The 25,596-nt window shown below is 40.4% G+C and overlaps 1 protein-coding gene across 1 annotated transcript in view; it reads left to right on the top strand.

Moving 5' to 3' along the window:
• Positions 1 to 25,596, top strand: part of UNC13C (unc-13 homolog C) — a 653,225-nt gene that overhangs the window by 598,944 nt on the left and 28,685 nt on the right. The gene's annotated exons all lie outside the window — the stretch shown is intronic.

Raw genomic sequence — 25,596 nt, forward strand, 5'->3', positions numbered from 1 at the left:
ACCCAGCGAAACCCTCATAAAAAGTCTCTTCTCAAACCATCCTAAAATTCCTCAAATTCTAGTTTCCATCTGTTCGCCATTTATACTCTGATACAAGAAAAATCTTTAGAGTTTTGCCAGGTTTTTTTCCATGGCAACTCCTTCATTTGGGTCAAAGATGAACATGTTGAAATAAGCATTTCAAGCATGAGAATAATGCTCTTTGGAGTGAGAGAAAACATCAAATGTTGACACTCCTTTGTCCAGAATGAACAAACGAGCTCTCCACAGGAATATTTCCATTAGAATCTGGGCAGGACATCAAAATCCCAAATCCCACTTTCTCACAATACAGTTTATTTGGTCTAGCATTTTATCTTTTCTGGAAATCTGAAATCAGGTTAAGATAACTGGGAATCTTTGTAAAGTCATTTGTAAAATTTAAGAGTTCTCACAGCATAGAATAAGCACATGTTTATTGCATGTCATGCCATGGGGAAATTATCACTTTTAATGTAATGACAGACTAAAACGTACATATTTTTAGCTCAGAAAAGGTGTACTTCTAGTGATTCTTTATTCATTTTTTGTCATGAATACTTGAAAAATTACATTTTTTATAGCGTACACATTTTCAATCAACAACTATGTGTGTAATGTGTTTCTTTATTTCTCAATTTGGTGAGAGCCAGATCTCATTCCAAGGTTATACTGAATATCAGTGATTAGAATTCCTGTTTCCTGACTTCAAGTGTTCTCTGTTACTTGCCTCTGAAAGAGCAAGATTGGTTTAAATAATTATGAAGGTAACATACATGTATTCTCAAAAGAAACAGAAACACTTGACATTTGTTTACATCTGAAGTTATATATAAAGTTTACATATAAAGTAAAAACCACTCACACTACAGTTTACTACCGTTTATAAGCACCTTCGTGTATTTTTGTCACTTGAGCCTCAGAACAATCATCTAAAGCCAGACAGAGGGCTGGGCATGGTGGCTCACACCTGTAATCATAGTACTTTAGGAGGCCAAGGTGAATGGATCACTCAAGGTCAGCAGTTCAAGACCAGACTGGCCAACATGGTGAAACCCCGTCTCTACTAAAAATACAAGAATTAGCCGGGCATGATGGTACATGCCTGTAGTCCCAGCTACTCGGGAGGCTGAGGCAGGAGAATCTCTTGAACCCAGGAGGTGGAGGTTGCAGTGAGCAGAGATCGTGCCGTTGCACTCCAGCCTGGGGGACAAGAGTGAAAATCCATCTCAAAAACTAAATAAAAATTAATAAAAAATAAAGTCAGACAGAGATATTCAGAATATTGGTATAATATTCCAAAGGGCTCCTGGGTGCCCTTTTGTGACAGTCATCTCATCCAAGAGCAATGGATGTCACTGAAGTGATTTAAGCAAGAGTGCAACATGGGTAATAGACTGAAGGGAGACAAGACAGGAGCAGACAGACTTCCAGGCTCCAATAAAAATCCAGGTGAGACACGGCATGGGGCTTGGATGGTGGAATAGTGACAAAGAGATATGGACAGACTCAAGATATAGATCAGCAGTAAAATAGGCAAGTGTTAGTGAAATAAATCTTAAGTTAATAAAAGTTAGGATATAAAATTTCTTCTACAGGATTCCAAAGAAAAGCAACAATTACTTCTGTGTGATGAAAAGTGGGGCTGATTTTTTTTCTCTGCCTGCTTATAGTTTTCTAGACTTTCAAAGTATCCCAAAATGTCTAGATATTTATTTTTTAATTATAATTTTATTTAAAAATATAAAAAATACTTTCTTATGCAAAGTAAATTAGTTTAATTGATTGCCAAGGTACAGTTTATTCAAAGTGGTAGATTTTGAAGTCTTTTAAGGCCTTGGATTTAAATCTGAGCTGGAATAAATAGCCCATTTAAATTTGCTCTTGGCTGGGCGCTGTGGCTCAAACCTGTAATCCCAGCACTTGGGGAGGCCGAGGTGGGCGGATCACGAGGTCAGGAGATCGAGTCCATCCGGCTAACATGGTGAAACCTCGTCTCTACTAAAAATACAAAAAAAAAAAAAAAAAAAATAGCCAGGTGTGGTGGCACACATCTGTAGTCCCAGCTACTTGGGAGGCTGAGGCAGAAGAATCGCTTGAACCCGGGAGGCAGAGGTTGCAGTGAGCCGAGATCGTGCCACTGCACTCCAGCCTGGGTGACAGAGCGAGACTCTGTCTCAAAAAACAAAAACTATAAAAAACAAAACAAAAAGAAACTTTATCTTTAGGATTTAAAGAATCTCATAATTTCTCTGTGGGTAGCATAATTGCCTGGAGTGGGAGCCACCTGTTATTTGTACACACATATAAACATTACATATGTACATACAACTTATAAACCTTATTTTAATAAAAAAATTTACCAGAGTGGTTGTATAATGCACTGACTAAAATGAAGTGCTGAGTTAATGATAAAGCAAGTATTTTGAAAATTGTGTAACACCTTTTTATTATGGGTAGCTAGGACACTTTTTAATATTTTTGTTACTGCTGTTTGTTTTGTTTTAGGTCTGGTTAGAAAGCAAAACAGAGGTTAGAATAAGTTGTTTGGGAATCTTATGGAAATTCTGACATGTCAGAAAAATACTCTACAAATCACTGAGTCAAGAAAGCAAAACGCAATACAATTTCTCTGTCCCCACTGAGCCATCATGCCTGTTTTTGTTCACTGAGAACAGGTTTGGTGACCAATGGGGTTAGTGGCATTAATTGGAAACTTCAGACCACTGCCTCCCAACCTGCACGTGTCCTTCACAGCTGATTTCTGAGAGAAGATAGGACATTTTCTCCTTCAGTTATCCTTTGGCTCTAGAAGTTAAGCCTTGTTATTATGTGTTTCATATATGTTAGAAAAAGGAATATAAACTATGTTAAATGGCATAAAAATAGTAAACCTAAATCTTTAAAGGTTGGAAGCTAACCTTGTATAAACCTCTGGTGTAAAACTCTGCTTATTCATGGAAGAAAGGCAAGAGATGCGAAAACAGGTGAATGGAGAGCTATGCAGACATGGACCAAGCATGTGCTCTGCTTCTACCTGGCTATAAGACCTGGGAAAAGTCACTTATCCTCTCTTAGCCTCAATTTTGTCATCTGTAAAAATGGAAAGCATAATAATTCATACTGTGTGGAGCTGCTGGGAGAACTATACGTGGTAATACCTGTGAAACACTTTGCACATAGAAATCTCCATAAATGTTCACCATTCTTATGGCATCATCATCATCATTAGATGTCCTCTGTCTCAGAAGTGACTCTTTCGTCTACAAAACATTGAGAGACACCCCTCAGGATGCAGCTCCCTAGGCAAGTAAGCCAATAATCACATGTTCTGCTGTGAGCTATACCTCCACATTCTCAGAGAGACTGAGAGATCTATGACACCTGAATGATTCAGGCCTGCAATTTCCAGGAACCCCTTCTCCATACACTCTACAGTAGTCAAATAATCATGTATTCATTGAACCTGTGCTGTGCACAAAGCACCGTGCTAGGTATGTGACACCAGGGATAGATTCTTTGCTCCAAGAAGCTTATGATGAAGACAAAACAACTGTATGAAGAGAAAAAAGAATCATCCAAGGTAGTTTATGCTAGATGCCAGATGCATCTAAAGATCAAGAGTAGAGGCTTCCAGAAGGGGAGAGATGGCTGTGATGGGAGAGTTGGGATCCTTCAGGGAAGACATCAGGTTCAAAGTGGGTTTTCAAGAAGATGTGTGGCTCAAGTAAAGAAAGGAGAAAAGTAGGCATGTCAGAAAGACACAGAGATCAGGTTGACAAGGAGATCGATCAATCAGAGTGGAGTAGAAAGGTGTTCTCAAAGTATAGTCCCAGAACAGCAGCCTCAGGATTGATTACCTGCTCAGACTATCATAATAAAATAACAAAGACTGAGTGGCCTAAACACAAAAATTTATTTTCCAGTTCTGAAGGCTCTCCTCCTGGCTTGGAAACAGCCTTCTTCTTGCTGTGTCTTCACGTGGTTGAGAGAGAGATCCTAAGTTCTCTGGTGTCTCATTTTATAAGGATACTAATCCCATCAGGCCATGGCCCCACCCTATTACCTCATTTAACCTTAGTTATTTCCTTAGAGGCCCCATCTCTAAATACAGTCACACTGGGAATTAGGACTTCAACATATGAATTTGGGGGAGATACCAACATTCTATCTATAGCACATGGAAACTTTTCAGACGTGCTAAATCTTGGGCTTTACCCTGAAACTGCTGGGACAGAAACTCGAGAAGTCAGGCTCAAATATTTCTTTTAATCAGCCTTTTTGGTGCTTCTGAGTTTGAGAACCACTAAAAAGTTAATAGGGGAAGTGAATGGAGGGGAGACGAAAGAAGTAGATTGTCATCAGAATTTGGAGAATTTTGAGCCTCAAGAATGTGGAGGCTGGTCTTAGTGGGAGACCTAGAAAGAGAGGAGGTCATACAGGTTAATATAAACCATTTATTTTGGCATCTGTTTGTGGAAGAAAGGGGAGGAAGGAAAGGAGGAGAGAAGGCAAGAAGGAAGGAATTAGGAGAAAGGGAAGGAAGGAGAAAGGGAGGGAATGAGGAAGGAAAGAGAAGGCGGCCTTTTGGAAAACAGTTTCATAGTTTAGGTATTCACATTCTAAGTGTAGTAATAGCAGGAATGGAGAAAAGGGATGAATATGATAAATATTATTAAAATCTAGAGGTCATTCCAGGGTCAAGCAAGCAAAGGAGAAAGGGGAATTAGGTAATTCATAGATCTGTGAAACCTACCACTGACGAAAATTTGGAAGCTTAGATGGGGAGCTGATTTGAGGCCCAGATTCAGTTTTATTTATTTGTGCTGATATTAACAGGAGGACATCGAAGTGACTATGTCTACTAAGATATGAAATACGGTTAAGAGAGCAGTCAGTTCTGAAACTACATTCAGGAGGTGATTCTTGAATCCTGCGGAGCCTTTGCAAGTTCTGAGGAAGGGCACACAGTGAGAGGATAAACGAAGTCACAGAGAAAGCCACTGTTTCAAGGAAAGCAAAGGCCCAGAATGAGGGTGAAGATGAGGGCAGGGTAAATATCAATGACATTTCAATGTTTGTGCTGGTTAGTCCCTCAAAAGGCCTCTCAGTCTGAGCTCTGCAGAAGGCACATGTTTGCAAGTCACTGTGAGTCCTCTGGAGAAATCACTGTGCCTGTGAACTGGGCCAACTAGCCAAAACTGTGAATTACGACGACCACCACTACTGTTAGCCTGACCCCTTGTTAAACAGGATAATGGTTCTCAGTACCAGCTAAAAGAATTTTAAAATGTTGACCATTTCTATTACTTAAGTAATGTGCTACCATTTATAAGTAATATAAATGTTGGTCATTTATATTACTTAAGCAGCGTGCTACAGAAACCCTGTGCCACAGAAACCCTAAGGGGTTTCTGTAATAGTAAACTGACGGTTCTCTAACGCAGCTCAGCATCACCTGTCTGGCTTGTTTGACCACAGATTGCTGGGTTGCATTCAGAGTTTCTTATTCAGTGGGTCTGGGTGGGGTCTGAGAATCTGCATTTATAATAAGCTCTCAGACACAACTGATGATGCTGGTTTAGGAACCACAATTTGAGAACCATTGTTAAGCCTCACGCCACACCATGCCTGTCATGAGAGCCACCTGTAGCTAATTCAGGGTAACTTGTTGGCTGCAGACTAACCGTAGGCAGTTACTTTAGCAATATAAACCACTAGATAAAAGAAACCCTCAAAGATCAAAATAGGAAAATATAGAGTCCATGAAAAATATGATTTTTCCAAATGAGAGCAAGTGTTTTATAGCCTCAAAAGAATATTTTCACATAGACTGCGCTAAAATAACAACAAGGTAAATCTGAAACTAAAGCTTAAAAAGGCCTTTATGAAACAAAAACACGTTCACACCTGAGGTAAAGGGCTACGTAGTTCCCTCAATTTTTTCTCATATCTTAGCTTTCATTTAAATGACATTGCCATTTTACGTATAATAGGAGAACCTAGAAATTTGATTCCTGTTTATTTGTGCAAACCAAAGGGGTTATTTCCAAATATTTTCAGTTTTTCTTCACGTATAATAGAAATGATTTAAAAGCCAGGTTTTGTTGGAAACTGCCATAAATGTGGTTAATAGTGGCTGCCTCAGCAGCCATTTTCAGGCCTGACCTAAGTTGTCTGAAGCCCATTCTCACTGTATCACCTCTGGTCTGGGTAACACTCCCCCTCCCTGAGTGGTTGTGATGTGGTCCATTTGTTCTTCATCTCACTGAACCAAAACCCACACAGCCCACAGCTGCTGACCATGATAAAACCTAACGGCCAACACCAGGGTCCTGTAAATAAGCCCTGCTTCTTACATGTTCTCTTAAATCAACCAAGCCACACCCCCCACGAGAAAGCCCCAGGACGTAGTTTCAGGCCCTTGCTTGCTCTGCTCTCCGGCTTCCCACGGCCTTCAGACTCCCCCTCAGACTCGCGCCGCTCGCCAGACCTCTGGGATGTGAAAGTAAGAGATTTCTTCTGTTCATGCGTTTTCGTTTCACCTCCTCCTTGTGCCTCACCTGACTGACACCCTAGAACCTACCTTTCCCCCTGGCCAGGGCTCTCCTGGAGATTGGCTGGCTTCTGGCCCCCTCCAAAGAGAGACCTCAAGACCAAATTAGGAACCTAAATACATAAATCACAACAGAACGCTTGGTTGTTTACTGACAATATATATTTATAATGTAAAATGTGTTTATGATTTAGAACACACTAGACCTATTCTAGCTTTAAATTGCATTGCTATCTTGTAGTATGCCGTTATGCCTCGTTTCATTTCATTTTCCACTTGAAGTCATTTTATTCCCTCAGTTTATAAACACCTCGAATTCTTTAGCCTAAAAGGCAAGGTAACCTGAGAGAGCATCCCCCTTTGTAACCATAACCCCCAATGCAGAACAAATTAAACGTGCAAAATTGTGAGCACCATGCCCTACAGTGTTAAAGAAAACGATGTTGAAAGGCGGTGAAAGTCCTTATGAAGAATTCAAAAGAGGAGAAGAGTAGACAGATGAAAAGGAAATGGAAAAAGTCAGGTTTTCCTTCCTTTAGGAGTAAGCCAATTTGGAAACTAGGGGATAAGTGTTACAGTCCATTTAGATGGCAGGTATTCTTAGTATTGACTAAGAAAACGTTATGATACAAATATTCATTGTGCAAAGCACACCTGTAATATTTCATCTGGTCCTCTCAGTGACCCTATAAGAAACATGAAACATTTTCACATGAGACTGGGCTTCAGGGTGAAATTAGGTGAATGGTAAGACATATAGAGAGTAAGTAGTGGAACTGGATTTAAATCCAAATTCTTCCAACTGTAAGCACAGGGCATTTTCCACTCGTCAGCCCAGTAACCAAAGAAACCTAATTTTTCCAAACATTTAAACTGATGCTATGGCCATTTGAGTAAAACCAATTTTGGCCTATACTTTTGATTCCTCATCACCAGCCTACCATTGGTTATCTGATATGGGCAGCAGAATTAAGAGGTTATGAAGTCTAACAGCACCTCTCATTATTTGTGTGGATGCGGTAGTAACCGAGATGGCGATATAGTTTGGATGTTTGGTCCCTCCAAATCTCATGTTGAAATGGGATCCCCAGTGTTGGAGGTAGGGCCTGCTGGCAGGTGTTTGGGTCCTGGGGCAGATCCTTCATGAATGGCTTGGTGCCCTCCTCATGGTAATGGCTGAGTTCTTGGTCTATCCATTCTGTAAGATCTGGTTGTTAAAGAGTGTGGTACTGCACCCGTGTCTCTCTTGCTTCCTCTCTCACCATGTTAAATGCCAGCTCTCCTTTGCTTTCTGCCATGATTGTAATCTTCCTTAGGCCTCAAAAGAAGCAGATGCTGGCACCGTGCTTCTTGGGCAGTCTGCACAACCATGAGTCAAGTAACCCTCTTGTCTTTATAAATAACCCAGCTTCAGGTATTCCTTTATAGCAATGCAAAATGGATTAATACAGACGGGGAGATACAGGTATTAATTTAACAGATGCTTATATATTGCCTCATATTCTCACTGGGACTGGGAAGTGTTAGAGGAATATAATTGAAAACCCAATCTCCTCCTAACCCAGAAAACTTCTCCACAAACGTAGAAGAGAAAGAACACAGTTTTACTGAATAAGCATTAAACCAGAGTGAGATGCACGTCTCAGGAAATCAGCTAAGAAATTGCAAAGACAGAAGAACATCTCACCTTTTTATATAACGAGCAGATATAACCTTTTATATACAGATTCTCAAGGTAAACAATAACTTGTCCTCTAGGGGACTTTACAGCACCATTTGTCAAACAACTTTCATCCTAAATTCCCTTAGTAATTGGGGTAACCATCTGTGTTAGACAATTGGCATTATCCAAAGTAAAAAATAAACTTCTCATATCTTTATAAAAGGAGGTTGTCTTGCAACTTGGAGTAAGATATCAGCTGAAATTACCCTCCTAGCCTCCTACAGAACCTGATAAATAGAGGTATTATCTTCCCTGATAATTTTCAAAGTGATGATTCCCCGGTCTTTGAGAATGGTATCCTTGGGTCTTAAAACTAGCAAGAGACTAAGTTAGCTTTTAAAAATATTTATATACATTTCAAAATGACAAAGATGTACAAGCTCTCTAAAGTAAATACCCTAAGGAAAGCCTGTTTTTTTCCTTATTTTTAACATGGAGAACATATTAGTGATATATAGTCCTTATAGGCTTCTTAACAAAATACTACAGGGTGGGTAACTTAAACAACAGATATTTATTCCCTCAGTTCTCAAGGCTGAAAGCCCAAGATGAAGGTGCCAGTGGGGTTGGTTTTTGGTGAGATTGCTCTTCCTATCTTGCAGACAGTTACCTTTTCACTCCGTTCTCATGGCCTTTTCCCCATGCACAGGGAAAGAGATCTCTGGTGTCTCTTCCTCCTCTTAAAAGGACACCAGTCCCATCATATTGGAGCCCCATCCTTGTCACCTCATCTAACCTTAATTAACTCTTTAAAGTCCCTTTCTTCCAATAAAGTCACACTGGAGGGTGGGGCTTTCACAAACAAATTTAGGGGGGACACAATTCAGTCCATAACAAGAATTGAGCTTCTTATTTTTAGTTGGCATTTGCCCTTACAGGAATAACAAGCCAGGCTAAGTCCTTGTCATCGTGGGATGCAAGTAATGCAAGTTGCCAGTAATAATCAAGGAAATAAACAGTGATGAGTGAAAGCCCTTGGCTCAAGGATGAGAAGAAACCAGCCAGCTCCTGGTTTTCTTCACAGTTTTCCATAGTTGCTGTACTAGTTTACATTCCCACGAGCAGTGTAAAAGTGTTCCCTGATCACTGCAACCACACCAACATATACTGTTTTCTTTATTCTTTTTTTATTATTATTATTATTTAAGTTCTAGGGTACGTGTGCGTAACGTGCAGGTTTGTTACATATGTATACTTGTGCTATGTTGGTGTGCTGCACCCATCAACCCATCAGCACCCATCAAGCAGTCATTTACATCAGGTATAACTCCCAGTGCAATCCCTCCCCTCTTACCCCTCCGCATAATAGGCCCCAGTGTGTGATGTTCCCCTTCCCGAGTCCAAGTGATCTCATTGTTCAGTTCCCACCTATGAGTGAGATTATGCAATGTTTGCTTTTCTGTTCTTGCAATAGTTTGCTGAGAATGATGGTTTCCAGCTGCATCCTTGTCCCTACAAAGGACACAAACTCATCTTTTTTTATGGCTGCATAGTATTCCATAGTGTATATGAGCCACATTTTCTTAATCCAGTCTGTCACTGATGGACATTTGGGTTGATTCCAAGTCTTTGCTATTGTGAATAGTGCCGCAATGAACATACGTGTGCACATGTCTTTATAGCAGCATGATTTAAAATCCTTTGGGTAAATACCCAGTAATGGGATGGCTGGGTCATATGGTACTTCTATTTCTAGATCCTTAAGGAATCGCCATACTGTTTTCCATAATGTTGAACTAGTTTACAGTCCCACCAACAGTGTAAAAGTGTTCCTATTTCTCCACATCCTCTCCAGCACCTGTTGTTTCCTGACTTTTTAATGATTGCCATTCTAACTGGTGTGAGATGGTATCTCATTGTGGTTTTGATTTGCATTTCTCTGATGGCCAGTGATGACGAGCATTTTTTCATGTCTCTGTTGGCTGTATGCATGCCTTCTTCTGAGAAATGTCTGTTCATATCCTTTGCCCACTTTTTCATGGGGTGGTTTGTTTTTTCTTGTAAATTTGTTTGAGTTCTTTGTAGGTTCTGGATATTAGCCCTTTGTCAGATGAGTAGATTGCAAAAATGTTCTCCCATTCTGTAGGTTGCCTGTTCACTCTGATGGTAGCTTCTTTTGCTGTGCAGAAGCTCTTTAGTTTAATTAGATCCCATTTGTCAATTTTGGCTTTTGTTGCCGTTGCTTTTGGTGTTTTAGACATGAAGTCCTCATGCATGCCTATGTCCTGAATGCTATTACCTAGGTTTTTACCATCTCATAGGCTACACCTTGACCTAACGTTTTTGCGGGGACATTTATGCTGATTTTGTGGCCTTGTTAGGGTTTGCTGAAGATGGCGGTATATAGGCTAAGCAAGAGATGGTGGGGTGGATCAGGGTTTATCGATTATAGAACAGGCTCCTCTAGAGGGATGTGAAGCACCGCCAAGTCCTTTGAGTTTTAAGCCATTGCTTGTAGTATTCTGGTGAGTAGTTTTGTTATTTTAACTATTGAAGTTTAGGGCTAAGCATAGTGGGGTCTCTAATCCCAGTTTGGGTCTTAGCTATTGTGTGTTCAGAAATTTTAAAGCCACTTTCGTAGTTTATTTTACATCAGCTAGGGTTTTACAATTTAGATGGAGTTTAGCTTTATTTGACTAGCTGACCAGCTCCGATTGTCCGGCACTCCCCAGTGAGATGAACCCAGTACCTCAGTTGATAATGCAGAAATCACCTGTCTTCTGTGTCGCTCGCGCTGGGAGCTGGAGACTGGAGCTGTTCCTATTCGGCCATCTTGCTCCACCCCCATCCCAGAGTTTTTGATAGGTTGTATAATTATTGTCATTGAGTTCGATGAATTTTTTAATTTTTATCTCAATTTCGTTTTTGATTCAATACTCATTCAGGAGCAGGTTATTTAATTTCCATGTATTTGTGTGATTTTGAAGGTTCCTTAAGGAGTTTAGTTCCAGTTTTATTCCACTGTGGTCTGAGAGAGTGCTTGATATAATTTCAATTGTCTTAAATTTATTGAGGCTCATTTTATGGCCTATCATATGGTCTATCTTGGAGAAAGTTCCATGCACTGTTGAATAGAATGTGTATTCTGTGGTTGTTGGATGAAATCTTCTGTATATATCTGTTAAGTCCATTTGTTCCAAGGTATAGTTTAAATCCATTGTTTCTTTGTTGACTTTCTGTCTTGATGACCTGTCTAGTGCTGTCAGTGGAATATTGAAGTCCCCCACTATTATTGTGTTGCTGTCTATCTCATTTCTTAGGTAAATTAATAATTGTTTTATAAATTTGGGAGCTCCAGAGTCAGGTGTGTATATATTTAGGATTGTGATATTCTCCTGTTGGACAAGGTCTTTTACCATTCTATACTATCTCTCTTTGTCTCTTTTAACCACTGTTGCTTTAAAGTTTGTTTTGTCTGATACAAGAATAGCTACACCTGTTCGCTTTTGGTGTCCTTTTGCATTAAATGCCTTTTTCTACCCCCTTACTTTAAGTTTATGTGAGTCCTTATGTGTTAGGTGAGCCTCCTGAAGGCAGAAGATAGTTGGTTTGTGAGTTCTTATCCATTCTGTGGTTCTGTATCTTTTAAGTGTAGCATTTAGGCCATTTACATTTAATGTTAGTATTGAAATGTGAAGTACTGTTGCATTCATCATGCTCTTTATTTGCCTGTGTACTTTGTTTTTTGTTTTTTTGTTTTTGTTTTTTACTTGTATTTTTGTTTTATAGGTCTTGTGTGATTTATGCTTTAAAGAGATTTGGTTTTGATGTGTTTCCAGGATTTGTTTCAAGATTTAGAGCTCCTTTTAGCAGTTCTTGTAGTGATGGCTTGGTAATGACAAATTCTCTCAGCATTTGTTTGTCTGAAAATGACTGTATCTTTCCTTCATATATAATGCTTGGTTTCACTGGATACAAAATTCTTGGCTAATAATTGTTTTAGTTGAGGAGGCTGAAGTTAAGGGCCCAGTCCCTTTTAGCTTGTATGGTTTCTGTTGATAACTCTCCTGTTAATCTGATAGGTTTTCTTTTATAGGTTACCTGGTGCTTCTGTCTCATAGCTCTTAAGATTCTTTCCTTTGTCTTAACATTGGATAACTTGATGGCCATGTGCCTAGGCAAAGATCTTTTTGTGATGAATTTCTCAGGTGTTCTTTGTGCTTCTTGTATTTGCATGTCTAGGTTTCTATCAAGGCCAGGGAAGTTTTCCTCGATTATTTCCCCAGATATGTTTTCCAAGCTTTTAGAATTGTCTTCTTCCTCAGGAATACCAATTATTCTTAGGTTTGGTCATTTAACATAATCCCAAACTTTGTGGAGGTTTGTTCATATTTTCTTATTCTTTTTTCTTTGTCTTTATTGGATTGGGTTAATTTAAAGACCTTCGAGCTCTGAATTTCTTTCTTCTACTTGCTCAATTCTATTGCTGAGACTTTCCAGAGCATTTTACATTTGTAAAAGTGTGTCCAAAGTTTCCTGAATTTCTTATTTTTTTTTCTTTAAGATGTCTATTTCCTTTAATATTTCTCCTTTCACTTCTTGTATCATTTTTTTGGATTTCCTTGCACCAGGCTTTGCCTTTGTCTGGTGCCTTCCTGAGTAACTTAACTAACCTCCTGAATTCTTTTTCAGGTGAATTGGGGATTTCTTCTTGGTTTAGATCCATTGCTGGTGAACTAGTATGATTTTTGGGGTGTGTTGACTAGCCTTGTTTTGTCATATTACCAGGGTTGGTTTTCTGGTTCCTTCTCATTGCGATAGGCTCTATCAGAGGGAAGGTCTAGGGCTGAAGGCTTTTCTGATTTTTTTGTCCCACAGGGTGTTCCCTTAATGTAGTACTCTCCCCATTTGCCTGTGGATGTGGCTTCCTGTGAACCAAACTGCAGGGATTGTTGTCTGTCTTCTGGGTCTAGCCACCTAGTGAGTCTACCCAGTTCTGGGTTGGTACTGGGGGTTGTCTGCACAGAGTCTGTGAACCATCTATGGGTCTCTCAGCCATGGATCAGCGCCTGTTCCAGTGGAGGTGGCGGAGGGTGCAGTGGACTCCATGAGGGTTCTTAGCTTTGGTGGTTTAAAGCTCTAATTTTGTGCGGGTTAACCTCCTGCCAGGAGGTGGTGCTTTCCAGAAAGCATCAGCTGTAGTAGCGTAGAGAAGGACCATTGGTGGGTGGTGCCTTAGAACTCCCAAGATTATATGCCCTTTGTCTTCCGCCACCAGGGTGGGTAGGGAAGGACCATCAGGTGGGGGCAGGGCTAGGTGTGTCTCAGCTCAGACTCTCCTTGGGCGGGTTTTGCTGTGGCTGCTGTGAGGGATGGGGACAAGATTCCCAGGTCACTGACGTTGTATACCTAGGAGGATTATGGCTGCTTCTGCTGAGTCATGCAGGTTGTCAGGGAAGTGGTGGAAAATCGACAGTCCCAGGCCTCACCCAGCTCCCACACAAACTGAAGGGCCGGTCTCATTTCCACCATGCCCCCTGCAACATCCCCAAGTGTGTTTCTAGGCAGAGGGCGAGTTGGGCTTGGAAACTTGCCTAAGGCTTTCCTTCTCCCAGGTTCAGCTTCCTCAGTAGGGATGTATGTTCAGGAAAGGATGTTGGGGAAACCAGCCCCACACCACCCAGCAGATACCCTGAGTCTGGCGGAGACAAAGGAGCTAGAGACAGAATAAATGTTTAAAAGGTGGGTCCAGGGGACTGGAGTGTTGGAGGCTTGCTCACGACTCAGAGCTCTTGAACTCCGCCCAATTTATTGGTTTACCAGATCTTTGTTCTAGGGCAGATGGGAGGGGGAGAAAGGGATGAGGAAAAGGATTAATCATTGAAGGAGAACTCGTGAGTCATTTGATAAGATGTATAGCAGTAGTGGTTTCTGTGAATTTCCTTGGGCAAAGGCATGTGTCTAAACTACTTAAGATCTTTAACTTATCGGGACTGAAATGGGTGGGAGGAGGTTTCAGGAGGAGCCAAGACATTTGATTATACTCCACTGCTTCAAGGGAGTGTTATCTCCCTAAGCAACCTGTGGAATGCCACTAAGCAGTTATGCTCTCAGGGCATAAAGACATGAAGACAATAAGGAGACTTCTCCTCATAGGCCACCCATGGCTTCCCATGGGTGTCTCACACAAGGGAGACAAACTCAACTGGCACCCCAGAAACTCTTTCCTGCAAAGGAAGTTCTCCTTTTTCCACTCCCGCAGTTGTGGCACTCACAGTATTTGGGGTGTCTCCTGTTCCCTGCAGGAGTAGCCCCTTCCTTCAGAGGGTCTGTGGGTCCTCTCAGGATTGCTGGTTTGTTCTTGCAGTTCAGCTGGAGCTAAAATTCACAATGCAAACCTCCACAGGCTGCTCTACCCGGGGCTGCAATCTAGTCCTGCCTCTTGTTTGCCTTGATCCATAAGAAGATTCTTAATTATGGAATTTGTGATTATTTTAAGTTATCTAAGGCGATTGTGTTCAGATCTTATTTTGCCACTAAAACTACATTGGAAATATATTCCCTACCACTTGTGCTAAGAGTGGCTTTAGTGATGCAATTGCATAAGAGTTTCTCCAGAAGTAATTCAGAATTCTTGGACAGCTTCTATTTGTTTAATTCTTTGGCTTATTTGGACAGATTCAACTTTCCAATGAATTAGACTTGATCTTTTGTAGAAATGTAGCCAAATAATTGAAAAGTAATTTTCCAATCATTATACTAGTTACTCAATCTCTTAAATGATTACATGAAGTAGATAACATATTTCTTCAGAGGATAAGAAATATTACATATGAAGATGCCTTTAAGAATTTGAAAAAAATGTCTTCAATAAGAGTTTTGGTTGTCTTCTTGGGCTTGGTTTGAGTGTTTTAACTAAGCTCATTGGTATTTTTGGACAGATTCAGGTCAAACCCAGCATGACTGAGTCTAGTTGAATTGGGCAACGTTTGAGCTACTGAATCTGAAGGTTCAAACCAGAAATATGTTAAGTTCCATCTCAGAGGTTACATTTACCAGAAAGTTGTATGTTTTTCATGGCATATAAATATGCTTATCCCAATTGCAGGTGTGTTTTCTACCAGAAGTGCTACGTTAAAAAGAATATTTTCTGTATCACATGCCAAACATGTCTCCCTGTGAATTTTAGATAACTAATTTCCCACAAGGAAGGTTATTATGGAGGCCAGCTTTGTTGTCTTTAGTTTTGTGGGATTTTCATCTAGGAATTGGAATATAAAGAGTATGGCCTTGATGCAAATTGAAATGACTGTAAGTTCCAGGCTTGCTTTGAGGAGTTACCCTCTGATATGCATATGCACAACCATAACTCAAGAGGCCAAATGAGAACACCACCAAGGTCAAATACAACCATGATGGGAGGCATTGCACAGGCAGGAGGACTGGGGATATGATTTGAATGTTTTGTCTTTTCCAACTGTCATGTTGACACGTGATCCCCCAATGTTGGAGGTGGGGTCTAGTGGGAGGTGTTTGGGTTATGGGGGCAGATCCCTCATGAATGGTTTGGTGCCCTCCATATGGAAATGAGTGATCTATTGCTCTATTAGTTCACATCAGAGCTGGCTAAGAGTGTAGAACCTCCCTCTTCTTTTGCAATGTGACACAGTTACTTCCCCTTTGCCTTCTACCGTGAGTAAAAGCTCCCAGAGGTCTCACCAGTAGCTGAGGAGATAGTGGTGCCATGCTTGTATAGCCTGCAGAACTGTGAGTCAAATAAACCTCTTTTCTTAATAAGTTATGCAGTCTCAGGTGTTCCTTTACAGCAATACGAAATGGACTAACACAACTGGGAAGTCCCATCCTCAGGAAGAGCTGTCCCCAATCTTTTTGGCAACAGAGATGGGTTTCATCTTGGGCAGTTTCATCCCAAAACCAGTTGGGATGGTTTTGGGATGAAACTGTTCTGTCTCAGATCATCAGACATTAGTTAGGTTCTCATAAGGAGTGCACAACCTAGATCCCTCGCATGTGCAGTTCACAATAGGGTTCAAGCTCCTGTGAGAATCTAATGTTGGCTGATGTGACAGGAGGCAGAGCTCAGGTGGTAATGCTCACTTGCCTGCCGCTTATCTCCTGCTGTGCAGCCCAGTTCCTAACAGACCACAGACTAGTATCAGTCCACAGCCTGGGGGTTAGGGACCACTGCTCAGGAAGGTAAGAGCCAAGCGCAGCAGCAGCATGCCAGCAAAGAATCCTACTAGGTACATTAGGAGATAGCTTAACACCTTTGGAATCCAGGGTTCTCTGATAGGAAGATATTCCACCGAACCTGCAAGCCAAAGTTTCTGTGTATGTAAGGGGTTTATTTTACTTAGCTCAGGGGCTGTGGTCCTCTGCTTACGAACCCCAGATACGTCTGGGGTAAGACATGGAAGGAGAGGGAAGAACGTTGGGCATGGAGAATCATCCCTGAGGCACTGCAGAAGGGGCAAGAAAGCCCCTCTGTGTAAAACATAATTACATAAGAATTAAATTTTGATCTTTTTCATGGACTGGTAACCTACATGACACATACTAAGAACTTAAAATATTTGAGTAAATAAATTAGTAATGTATTAACACATAGTGTGAAAGATCAGAGGAGACTACTAACAATGATTTCAGGTGTTAAAAAAGCAAACACATTATGTACAATTTTTATTCTGCGTGTCTAAAAATACATCATATCCAGCTAATATAAACAATTTTTCAATTATACCTAATATTCATGGAGTACAATAATGACTTTTTCAAAACTGAGGCATTAAATGTATTCCAGGGATACAGACTTTGTCTTAATATTTTATGAACAAAATAATCATTGGAGCTACCTAGTAAAGGAATATGATACCTTTTTTAGATGTTTACATGATAGAAAGTAGTCAAGCTTTAAGACTGGTAAAAACTCTCCAGGCATATTGTGGAAGACTTCTACAATGAGTGGATTTTAAACTCTAAGGTCCTTTTATTTTGTTTTGCTTTTGAAACAGAATCTCGCTATGTCGCCCACCCTGGAGTGCCATCACAGCTCACTGCAACCTTCACCTCCCTGGTTCAAGCAATTCCCCTGCCTCAGCCTCCTGAGTAGCTGAGATTACAGGTGCATGCCACCAGGCCCGGCTAATTTTTGTGTATTTTTAGTAGACATGGGGTTTCATCATGTTGGCCAGACTGGCTTCCAACTCCTGACCTCAGGCAGTTCGTCCGCCTCAGCCTCCCAACGTGCTGGGATTACTGGCATGAGCCACTGCGCCCAGCCTAAAGGTCCTTTTTTAATTCTAAAATTCCATGATAATGCTTTGGGATTTAAACAGTTAAGTGAAAACCTGGCTGTAGACAGAGACAGTTCGATGCTCTCCAGAGGCACATCCAGGCACAGCACATATGATCTGGGTGGATTACAGTTCTGTCGAATCACACTGACGGAAGCAGCACTGGCATGTATTGAAGTTTCCTAAAAGAATTCAATTTGTATTGATTTAGTTCAAGCACTGTAAAGTCTAAGTTGTAAAAATGGAGTCAATTTCTATTAATTTGATGTTAAAACTTTTACTAAGCGTTCTAAATTTTCCCTCTTTTTAAAAGAAAAATTGGCTTTTTCCATGTCAGAAAATAATTGAAGCAAAAAGATTAAGCTCTGAGAGTTTATATAAAAACATTCATGCACTTGTCATTTAGCAGACACTCAGAAAATGTTAGCTGTATTGTACTGAGGCACAAATACTCACGTATTTGGTAAGGGTTTGTTTTCCTTCAATAACAGCAGGAGTATTTGTTTTGTTCATTTCTGTGACCTTGGCACCTGGTGCTCAACAAAGATTAAGTGAAAACTCAATTGTGCTGTGGTAAAATAATATAGTAAAATACTATTCTAATCATATTCTACTTTTCCCCACCTAATTTCTCATAATAATCATACATTTCAGTAATAGCTCATTTTACTTTAGCAAATATATCGATATTCATGATATTATGGGGTCACACCTATATAGGTAGAGAATATTATTCCTGTTTTACCAATGAAGAAAAACAGAGGTTCAGAGAGATTAAATAATCACATTAGTGACTAGAATACAAATCCCTGCTTCAAGATTCCACGTTCAGGACATTTTCTAATAAACGTGAGGGTTTAGGCCAGCTTCAGAGGTACAGATCAAGAAAAGAGAAAGCCTGAACAATTTCCTCTGCATTTGATGCCTTTTTGCTTTCTTTTGCTTTGACTTTGTGTCTTCTACAAGCCTGCAGTGTAATCTCTTTATTTCTTCAGTATCTGCTTGCAATCGCTGTTACATTTTTATGCTATTTGTGGATACAAATGGTAAGAACTATTTCTTTCACTCCAGTAAGACTATCCAAGTTTCCAAAAGTAAGATTTTTCCAACGACATGTATTCATTATGGATCTGGGGCACTGGAGGAGCCTCAAGAGAGCGATTGTTCCTATAGTATAGTAGTAAAATGTTCCAACTACCTGAAACATATGCTTGTCTACACTGTTTTTAGGAATTTCCTTTAAGTAGCCTACTTCAGTGGTTGTACAGTGAAAAATTCTTCCCCACATATAGACAAATTTTCTCTGGGTCTGTGTGAAGCCTATTACGTTTCTGTCCTCTATGGAAATGAAGGACATCTACATCTTTTCTTGAGTAGTACTTACAACATAAAAAAGCTGTGATCTCCTCACTCTTCTTTCTCTCATATCTCTGCCTGACCATTGCAAGTAAACTTGAAGAGAATGATAATTATCTAGGTACTTAAGTTAGAGGCATTGGAAAGATTGACTTCTTCTCTTGCTTTTGTAGTAATTGTTCTGAGTACTTTTGGTTTTTTAGGAAGAAATTTCCTAGGTCTAATATAGCAGGCATATGACCATCTATTAACCTCTTATAAGCCAGACCTACAAGAATATTACAGGAAAATGCTGTGGTTTAGAGGAGAGGGAGAGCACTTGATGGTAGGACTGAGAAGACCCTAGGGGAACAGGGTAGGGAGCTTTGGTAGGATCTGAATAGTCACCAATACACAGAAGAAAAGACAGACACAAAATATGGGCAAAATGGTATAGAAATTGTCTTACTTGCATCAGAGTCTTGCATAGGCTAATAAGAATTAATTTTGTCAGCAGGAAAAAGTATCCAAGTTCTGATGATCAAAGAGTACAAGACATTCTCTGTCCCTTATCCATATTCTGTTTCCCTTTGGGGGCCTGGTTGAGTGGTTCAGACATCCATCTCCCTTTCTCTGTGCCCCACTCCAAAGAAGTTTTGTCACTAAATTTAGCAACAGGAAGAAAGAAGTAAAATCGTCCAGGTGCCATCCTTAGGGCCACTGCCATTCACTTAAGAAACTTTCCCCTCAAAATGGAGACGTAGAAGCAGGCAAGGGTAAGGAAGTACTGGGGATAAGCATGGTGTGGTCTCTGCAATCTATTGCAGTGATTTTCGGTCTCCCACCCACTGCCCCATCTGAGAACAGTGGGAGGATTGACTTGGACTCTCCTCTTACTTCCCTCCCTCTGTGAGCCCACAGCCAGCTCCCCAGTCCTCTAGTCTTAGCCTCCTTGCCAGCTCCTCCCTTGGCCATTTTATTCTGGCATAAACTGAACAGGCAACTATTTCTTCATCAATTAGAAGCAGTTGAAAAGGAATGAGCTCCTCAAGGGCCTCTGAGGATCAAGAAAGCATCCAAAGAAAGCAAACCTGTAGTGGTTTCCATGGAGTTGTGCAGCCTGGCAGTAGAAGGGGATAACTTTATTTCCAAAACACTTGAATTACCCTAGTAGCTTTTTAACACACTACTCAGAGTAACTAACACAATTGTTTCTAATTTTCTGAGAACAACAGATTCATTTCACTGGGCTGACAGTGGGACAGAGTGAGAACAAGAATAGGAAGAAAATCCTCTTTCACACACACACCTGTGCCCTCCTTACTTTCATGGAAGTGAGAGATAAATAGCCTTTAAGTGGCCACCATAGTTCTAACATCAAGGAGCTAGAATATTTTAATATTTAGACATGATCAGTAGATTACATGCTTTTAAATATTCTATTTTCATTTTAAAAGCATGAGCATATTTTAGAGGATGCTCTAAATTTTTATTTTGAGATTATCAATAGATCTTATGTTTAAGTATTTTAACCTTTATTGTAACACACAGCACAGAACAAAGAGCCACATAGAACAAGTATAAGGATCACCAAAGTCATCAAAGAAAACTTTGCCAGTCACCCCCAGAAGTTCCTCCATACGTCTCATCAGTCAGAACCCCCACCCTCCCTCCAAAGTGACTTCTGTTGTAAGCACTTCTTTGCATTTCCTGATAGTTTTTCATGCCCAAGATTGGATCCTTGGACATCAGTTGTCTCTTGCTCATTTTCTTTTAACGTGATGTCTTTTAAAGTTCCTTTAATTTACAAGTCCCTTCTGTACTTTATTATCTTTTTAAGAGCAAGAATTGCTCAATTGTAGAGTCTCTGACAGCCTGGATTTTTCTGATTTAGGATGGACACGGTGTGATTCCACATATCCTTCTGTGTTCCTGCAAGTTGACCTCTGTGTCTAGAGACTGGACTCAGGTTTCATCCTTGAGGCAAGATGATAGGTAGGGTCAGTGGGGAGATTTCATAGAGGCTCTGGTGCATCTGTTTAGTCCTTCCTCCATTCCCATGCGCCTCTTCTACATAGACGCCAATCACACAAAGAACTCACAGCTGTTTGTGGCACTTCCAGCATTATCCAGTTTTGGGATTCAAGGAGCTGCCTTGACACCTGTCTCATGGTAAATGTTTTCCTCAGGTTTCCGGCCTCAGTAAGTAGTTGCTTTGTGTGTCTCTGTGTGGATTTTGGAGAATCCAAAAATCAGGCTGCCATCTCGCACACATCTTCCTAGAATTCTGTCAAGTATGATTCCCTTTTAATCATATTGAATGCATTTTGAAGTTATTGATACCTCAATTCTTGATGAGAAAAACACTTGACACAAATCACTTTACTGGCAACTTTTGAAGAACACACTCTGTATGGTGAAAGATGCTTATCTGGTTGTTCATTATTCCACAGTTAAATTGCTGCCAGAACTGTTTGTAGCACTGCATTCATTCTTAGACATACATAGAAAATCACTTGTTTAATATTCCAGTGTGGATCTATACGCACTCCCACTCCTGAAACCATTCACATGTCGATAGTAAAAATACAAAGAACTGGCCAGGCACAGTGGCTCACGCCTGTAATCCCAACACTTTAGGAGGCCAAGGCAGGCAGATCACCTGAGGCCAGGAGTTTGAGACCATCCTGGGCAATATAGTGAAACCCCCATCTCTACAGAAAAATACAAAAATTAGCCAGGTGTAGTGGCAGGCACCTGGAATCCCAGCTACTTGGGAGGCTGAGGCAGGAGAATCACTTGAAACAGGAGGCAGAGGTCGCAGTGAGCTGAGGTCACAGCACTGCACTCCAGTCTGGGAGACAGAGGGAGAGTCCAAGAAACAAAGAGCTTCTGTCTAGATAGACTTTATTGAAAGCTTACATCTGAGCATGTTTTTGTTTGTTTGTTTTTTCTACCTGAGTGCAGCCTTCCCACTCTTTGTTACCAATATCTAAATATTCTTTCCCACTTCTTGAGAGCCTGTGATACTCCCTGGATTCAGATGCCCGGTACCCGGTTTTCCAGGCCTTGATCTGCCTCTGACGCTTTCACCCTCAGCTTGTTGATGTGAGAGCTGAACTCATGCCCATCTCTTTATGGAGTCAGTCTTTTCTTCACCCTACAGTAGACTGGTTGATGTCTGTTGTCATCCATGTCCCGGCATTGTGTATATCACAATGCGGCCTGATGACACTGTCACGTGTCATCTGAAATTTCTAAAAGTATGAGTAAAAGAATGCATAGTTTCCTACCGCATAGATGAACTAAAATGTACTTAGTTGTGCATCTAATACCTGTAGTTTACTTAGATTTTCCATTAAGGAACACAACTAAGTTTGAAATTACTTTTTTCCTTAAACCAGGAAAGAGGAAGAAAAAAAAAAAAAAAGAGCTGTAACACCTCTGAGTTTAGGTGCATAATTTATTGTAAACACTTTATTTTGAGAGGGGCAGTTGCAGTTTTGGGGGAATCACTGATACCTGTCTCCTCAAGGGGCTAACCTTCCTGGGGAACTCCCCTGCTTCCTCAGTAAAAACTCCAATTCTAAATATTGATTCCAGAAAACAAGAGGCCACCCCTGTGAGGTCAGACTCCCCACTGATCTTGTCACCTCTACAGTCAGCAGTTCCCCTAAGACCTCTTTATTTCTGGTGGGATAATATTTCCACTTGAATACCTCTTTCCAGGGCCGGCACAGGGCAATACTGTGCCAGCAGTGTTCTGGAGGACTTTGAGTTGTTCAGATGTTATTATTCTGATAGGACATTGAAGAGGAAGGCCTTCTGTTGGCCTCTGTGTCTTCCTCTTCAATGAAGGCCTTGAGAAATCAAACAAAATAAAGTTCTCCTCATGCTTAAAATGTAACGTCTAAAACCTAATAAATGCTCTGGACCCAGGCCTACCTAATTAACAAAACTGCACTTCCTGCACATGTACCCCGCAGCTTAAAAAAAAAAAAAAAAAGTAAAGTACAACTGGAGGAAAAAACCAGCTCTGTTCTGTGTTGAGATGGGTAATTGCCTCATCTCCAAAGGATGCTGCATCAGCAGGGGAACTTGTTGGGGGTTTATTCCCAGCTTGGAGTTAAGATGCACTGCCTGAGACAAGAAACAAGACCTGCTGGGTAGTAAAGCTGGAGGGAGAAGTGAGCAGTGGGAAGCTCACAAGCAGGTAAACAGTGGCCCCAGGGGAGGGTCAAACAATCAGCAACCAATTTGTCTGATTGGCAGCTTATTCAGTTCTAACTGGATCAGACAGCTGAGTTCCAAGAGGAGCCATTGTCCCTAGAATGGCAGCTTCAACAGTGCAGTGTAGAATCACTTTTAAGCCTACTCCAGCACTCTGAGCCAATCCCCAGTCTTAATGAGGTGCTCCTCCTGTGTGCTTCCAAAGCCCCCTGGGTTTCCTATGATAGCACAGATCCCGCTGGATATTGTCTACTTATCCTTTCAAGAGCTCAGAAGCTCTCAGAAAGACTTTTTCGTCTTGCTTTGGAGCCCCCATACTTGTAGTTCTTAACCTTGGCTGCATATCAAAAACACCTACAGCACTTTTTTTCAAAAATGTAACTGCTGGAGCTCTACTTCCAAAATGCTAATGTAATTGTCTTGTCATGGAGCCCATTCTTGTTTTAAAGTTCCTCAGGTGTTTCCAGTATGCGGAGAGGATCGGGAATCATCCTAACCAAGTTTTAATGCTTGAGATATACGTGCCCAGTGAAGGTTTGATGGATGATGACTGAATCAGTCCTGGATTCAGTCAACCGGGATGAAGCTAGAAGACAGCAGGATCTGGTCAAACCTATATTACTCGATAGCTTAAAGGCTTTGCTAGCAATATGCTGTTCCTCCTTCTCCTCAATAACAGGCAAAATTCATGAACATTTCCTCTCAGTATAAACATCATTCATGGACATTAGGCCAGTGCTACTTGCAACTATGGATGACAAGTCTTTGCGAACAGAGAAAATAAACCACAGTTGAGTGTTATACACTGGGCAGAGCACTGTCTGCCTCTGCCTTCTTTAAGAAGCCAAAGGCATCTGTGTGGAAAACCATTACATTACATTGCTAGGCTACTCCTGTTTCCCACTTCTGGTGAGAAAGACTTTGCAAAATAAAACAAATCTGTCATTGGCTATTGGTTATTGTTATTAAAGTATAAAAGAAAAGTACATTTAATGAGCAAATATTCTATTGCTTGTCATTGTAACAGGTCGTCTTAGATTCTACGTTACATTTCTCTGAAGTTGAATCAGTATTATGCTTTTCAGCACAGATTTCTAGCAAGGACCTAATACTTGGAATTTTATTGAAAATGACAGAATATGATATGACAAACTTTGCCAAATTTGGCAAGATTTCGCAAAACAAATTTATAACTTGAATTTATTTTGAAACAAATTTAAGAATGCATGTGTTCCATATTTGATCAGTAGATAATTTCAAAGGTCATATGATCCTATGAATCATCTGTGGGTTTCTTAGGGGAACCTAGGGAGTCAAACTTAATTTGTCATTTAGTCAGCCTTAATTTTTAAAAAGAAAGAAACTTGAGCTATGCAAGTGCATTACACAAACCCAGGGTTTCAGAGCGAGTACGCCTTAGAAATAATGTTAACCACCAATGTTTGAGGATTTGTATGCACTGTACTAAGTGGTTCACATTGTTCAATCCTCACAGTACTGTTAAAAGGAAAAAACTATTTCATTTTTCCAATGAGGAACTAAGAGTTAAAGAGATTAAGGAACTGCTCAAAGTCATGCTGAGTTAGGAGCTAAGTCTCAATCTTAGGCATTGGACCCTAGAGCCTGTGGTGTCAAACCCTCTTCTGTGCTCCATTACTACTGGGACCATATTGAGTCGAAGGTGCTGCGTTAGCCACAGGAATTACACAGATGAATGTGTCACATACTCTGTCCTTAGCTTGCAATTTACAGAATTGGAAATCTATGTAGTTTGTATGCAAATGACTATAAATCAAAATAGAAAATACTAAGCTTTAAACAAATTATAAACAGTCATGGTTTATAAAGAGACTATTTCCTGTGGAGAAATCAAGGAAGGTTTTGTGGGAAACAAATTGGCATTTACATCAGCTTCAAGTCCTAAATTTACTTTTTTAAAACTTTTAATAATAAATTTGACTAAATGGATTGGTATCTAGTTCTGTGACAAATCCCGCATTATGAATGCAACTAACGGTTGGTGGTAACAGATGTATGATACCAAATAGTTGAAGAGTAGAATGAATTTTAAGAATGTGAGAGAATCTTGGTTTGCAAGTGAGAACCAACCCCAGATTACAGGGATATACTGGGCCACAGAAATTACTAGAAGCCAGTATTTCAACTTCAGAACATTGTTTCTTATCTCTATTTCCCCATGCTTGTTTGCCCTTTTTCAGAGTCAGTTCAGTACAGTTTTTAGAAAGAAAAAATATTTTTAATCCTATCTTCTACCTGGGAGTTCCTCAGCACAGTTTGAATTTAGGAGATTGTTAGAGCGACAGTTCTTATAGAGAATACAGTCTTTAGAAGTTGAGATCATTTTTTTTTTTTTAATGCTTCAGACAATGCATTAGTTCATTCTCACACTGCTATAAAGAACTACCTGAGGCCACCAGGTAATTTATGAAGAAAAGAGGGTTAATTGACTCAGAGTTATG

The sequence above is a fragment of the Macaca mulatta genome, chromosome 7, assembly GCF_049350105.2.
Source record: "Macaca mulatta isolate MMU2019108-1 chromosome 7, T2T-MMU8v2.0, whole genome shotgun sequence".
NCBI lineage: Eukaryota > Metazoa > Chordata > Mammalia > Primates > Cercopithecidae > Macaca > Macaca mulatta.